The sequence below is a fragment of the Pteropus vampyrus genome, unplaced genomic scaffold, assembly GCF_000151845.1.
Source record: "Pteropus vampyrus isolate Shadow unplaced genomic scaffold, Pvam_2.0 Scaffold334, whole genome shotgun sequence".
Taxonomy (NCBI): Eukaryota; Metazoa; Chordata; class Mammalia; order Chiroptera; family Pteropodidae; genus Pteropus; species Pteropus vampyrus.
This window is the reverse complement of record NW_011889115.1, coordinates 404,108-409,180: the sequence shown is the minus strand read 5'-3', so window position 1 is coordinate 409,180 and position 5,073 is coordinate 404,108.

The window sequence follows — 5,073 nt, the reverse complement described above, 5'->3', positions numbered from 1 at the left end:
CATCACTTCTATTCAATACTGTACTAGAAATTCTACCCAGTTAAGTAAAGCAAGAAAGAGAAATCAAAGGTATACAGATTGGAAATAAAAAAATAACACTGTCTCTATTTATAGATGACATAATTTTCTCTGTGGAAAATCTCAAAGCATCAACAAAGTAAGAGAACTAATAAATGAGTTTTGCAAGGTTGTTGGATACAAGGTCAACATATCATCAACAAAGAATTTAAAATTACAATTAAAAATGAGTACTACGTCAGCTAGGGCTACCACAACAAACATGCAACAGACTGGATGGCTTAAATAACAGAAATCTATTTTCTCACGGTTCTGGAGGTTGGGAAGTCTAAGATCAAGGTACAGACGGATTTGGTTCTCCATTCTCCCACATTGTCACTAATCTTTGTCATGAGCAACCAGTGAAGGTTGGAGAAGAGCCTACAAGTGAGTAGAAACCATCTTTTTGTTTGTAGCAATTTTTTAAAAAATTTTACCTCATGAAATAAGTCACAGATGGATAAATACTGATATAATCACAAGCTCATGAATACAGAGAATATATTGGTGGTTGCCAGGGTAGAAGGTGGGTGAAATAAGTGAAGAGAGTCAAAAGGTACAAACTCCCAGTTATAAAGTAAATAAGTGATGTGAATGTAATGTATAGCATGGTGACTAGAGTTAATAATACTGTATTGTATATTTTCACGTGGTTAAGAGCATAGATCTTAAAAGTTCTCATTACAAGAAAAAATGTTGAAATTATGTGTGGCGACGGATGTTAACTAGACTTATTGTGGTGATTATTTCACGATATATACAAGTATTGAATCATTGCTGTACACCTGAACATATGTTGATTATACCTCAATGAAAAATAATAAAATAAAATCATCTGATGTATCAAAACGTTTTTTAAATCCCTTCTATTCTCTTTACCTCTTTCTATGGCACCTAGATCTCTTCTCATACTCTGCCATAGGTAAGCAAATGCTCATATTCTGTCTCTGCTTGGAGGGCTCCATCTATCCTTAGATTTCTAACTGCTTGGTTACCCTGAAAGCTTCACTCTCTGGTGGGTTATTAGTTGTCAACTGCTACCTAACAAATTATGCCCAGACATAGCAGCTTAAAACAATATACAATTATTATTTCACAGTTTCCATGTCTCAGGAATATGGGAGTGACTTAATGGGGTGGTTCTGGCTCAGGCTGTCTTATAAGGTTGCTTTTAAGCTGTCAGCCAGGCTTATAGACATCTCAAGATTTGCATGGGGCTAAAGAATCTTTTTCAAGCTCATGTTTATGGTTGTCACCAGGCCTCAGTTCATTGTTGGCTGGTGGTCAGAAACCTTGCTGTATAAGTCTCCATACGGCCACTCACAATATGGCAGCTAGCTTCTCTCAGAGAAAGAGAGAGAACCATATTCTTTTATAACCTGATCTTGGAAGTGGAATATCATTACTTTTGCATATTGACCCTGGTACGATACGGGAGGGAACTACACACAGGTGTAAATACCAGAAAGCAGGAATCACTGGGGGTCACATTGGAAGCTGACAACCACAGGAGGGATTCAAGAAACATCATAATTTTACAGTTTACACAGCTTTTTTCTTTTTGTTAGTGTGGGAGCAATGAGAATGTTCTTTCCAACTTTCTACAGCTTAGATATAAGCAGAAGTCTTGAGTTTACCTATATTTAAGCCTCTGTCTTACACTTTTTACCTCTTCGTCTTATGGCATTGTATTTTGAGAGAATTCCTAGGCATTATTTTTTGGTTCACTGATTCTGTCTCAGGATGTCCATCAAGCCTTCGATTATTTTTTCCGCACCAATCAGGTTTTTATTTCCAAGAAAAATTGAGAGATTTTTAAAAAATCTATTTTAATGTATTATATAGAATTGTTTATGCATGCTTTTAAAACAAACAGTCCCCAAGTCACAATGACTTATCACAATGAGGGTTTTATCGCTCATTTTCCTAACAGTCTGAACAGTCTGATGCCTATTGGGTAACTCTCCTCAGAGGCTCTTCTCCAAGTGGTAAAGCTAAGGTCCAAGCTCCTTACATCTTATGATGCCACCATCTTCATGTGTGGCTTCCAAGTCACTGTAAAAGGGGAAGAGAAAGCATAAAAAAATCACACAAAGTTTTTCATGGCCGGGCCTAGAAGTGGTACACATTGCTTTTGCCAACTTCCCAGGTGATTCGAAACCAATTATGTGGTCCCATCTAACTGCAAGAAAGGCTGGAGGTGTAGTTTTCTGGGGAGCACAGAAATGGGATTGGTAAGCGTCTATTTAGTCTATGCCATGTATTACTTTATGCATATAATATCCTCTCAAATTTCTCTGAGTATAGTAACTAGAATTGCAAGTTCTTTTCTTTGCCATCATGAACTCTATTTTTTGGAGGGGTTTCTTTCGATTGTTCAGTTTAATGATTCTATTTCAAGCTGTTATTATCAATCCAACCTGATCTATCTTAGATCTTTCTGAAAATTCTTAGGACTTACTGGTGATTTCCAACCCCCTTTCCGGCTGTCTGGGGCTACTGTCATTTTGTTTTTACACTTCTTCTGTCACTGCAATAATATTTTGGCAATAAAATGAATTAAACACCTAGGCTTGGTATAGTACCATAATAAGAGGTAGTAATTTTTATAACCCCTTAATGGTCTATAAGTAATTTTATGTGTTTGAAGTGCTCCTGGAACTTGTAATGACACTTCCTTGCAAAAAGCTCCAAGATTCCGTCAATCATGGGAGAGCATGACAGATCTTGGACACTGGCTTAGATATCAATTTTTTTTTTCTTAGAGAAACTTCAATTCAGCCCTCTAACTCAATGGTCACAGAATATGAATGAGGAAATGTGACCAATAAAGCTTTATCAGAATTTTTATAGAGCTTAGGTTGAGGCTGGTATTTAGATGAGAATTTCTCTGTTAATCTTGGAGTAAAGACTGAGCTGCGGCCAAGACTGGGACCAGGTAAAACCTGGCTAGAGGGCTTTGCCCAGCAGTTTAACCGAACTAATCAAAACCTCTCTCTTAGAGGTTGAATACATAACAGAGAAAAAAGAATATGTTAGTTTGGTAGTTCAAGCACAAAGTGAAAGACTCAGGAAAAAGAAAGTCTGATATGCGGTAAAGGCCATAATGAGCACTACCACGAGTTGGCAGGCCATGAGTAAATAGAACCACGAGTCAACAGAAGCCAAGGGATGCTAGTAAACAGAAAGTATGAATAATTATATAATGAAAGACATATAGACTAGAGAGCGTACTTTGTAGAGTCTGGCATGGAAAAAGCAGCAGATTTGTGGTACTGAAGAAGAAGTGACTAAATAGTAAATATTTTAGGCTTTGAGGGTTAAGAGGCAATATGAAAGCTATTACATGGGTGCTTATATAACCGCTAAACTGTAACCATATAATAATACAAAACCTATTCTTAGCTTGTGCTTATGAATAAACAAATGCTGGCTGGGTCTGGTCCATGATCTGCAGTTTAGTAACCACCATTTGTCCTGGGCATGTGACCTGAAGTTGCCCAAATAGACTCAAGAGAGACGTAAGTCCATGGTTGGGGAGAAATTATTTTCCTCTTTTCCATTAAACTGAATAAAGGAGAGGATGAGGGAAGTCTCCCCTTTTCTTCTAGCAGCTATCTTACAACTAGGAGGCAGCCGTCTTAGGACATGGAGTAAGGCCAAGGAGAGAAACAGAAAGAACCTGAAGGTTGCCCCTTGTCTCTAGAGACATCCCGGGGAGAAGTAGAAGTGCCAGGAAATGGTTTCCAGGGATGTGGGAAGAGGAAGAATTGGGGTGGTGAACGGACACTCGGTAGGAGATGGGAAGGAAAGGTTGTAGATCCCTACAAGGGGCCACAGCTGGTCACCAAAGAGATTTCTATTCTCTCCTACTTCCTTGGAAGCTATGTTGGCCGGTTCCTCCTCCAGCCCCTCTCCACAAGCTACATCAGTCCCCCTCCCCCCACACCATTCTGAGCCTTGCTCCAATTTCAAAGCTTTCTCCGGCCCCAGCTGGGTTGAGAAACCAAGGAAGGCAGAAGGCATAATTTTTAGTCCTATTTTTGGAAGGGGTGTAAAGAAGGGGCCAATGGAAGAGAGAAAAGAAGTGAAGGCTTTTGAAACAAAAGCTGGGCCAAGCTCATCAGAGATTAATGTAGGAAAAGTCCTGCTCGTCCGATAGGGCCCAGATGGTGGGCAGACTTGTAGAGGCCGCTGACAGATCTTGATGCTCCACAGCCTGCCTCCAACTTTTCATCCTCATCTTGGAGAAAAAGATGTAGGCCCGCCCCCTCGGGAAGCTTGGGGCTGCCCCAGGGCTGTCACTAGGCCAGTTGGGGATTCCTGGCTCCTTACTAGCCACCTAGTGGTTCCTTACTCTAGCTGCCTGTATACAGGGGTGTGCACCTGCCCACAGACACACACACACAGAAAGTAGAAGAGAAAAGACATTTGACCCAGGCCCTTTCCTCTATGGGAAGGCTGGCCCAGAGGAGAAAGGTCCCAAAGCAGACTCCAACCTTGCTCACTGGATGCCAGGGTAAGCAGCATCGGCTATATCCCGTGAGTGGGGATGGGATGCGGGGAAAATCCCATCACAGTTTCACACCCTCCTTCAACCTACCCCTATGCCTAGTCACTACCCTGTCTCTTTTCTTCCTTTCTAGTCAAGCTCCCCGAAATCGTTGTCTCCATTTGCTGTCCTTCTCTTCCTCACTCCTCAACTTGCCATGGAAATTATCCTGTTCCAATCACTTTGTTGCTAAACTTAATGTATACGTTTCGGTCCTTAACTGTCTGGGCCTCTCAGCATTAGAAGACGTATTAGTAGCCCCATCCTTCTCCAGGCTCGCTCCTTCCTTCCTCGAACACTGCACTCTCCTGGTCTCCTCTGCCTGTTCCTCCTCAGCCTCCTTCATTGGCTTTTCTTCTTTTGCCTTGCCATTGCCTTTCCTTCCCTTTCTTAAAGGTCAGGGTTCTCTGGGCACTGTCCTCAGTCCCCTTCTCTCAACACGCCTCCCTGACACATGTCTTCCC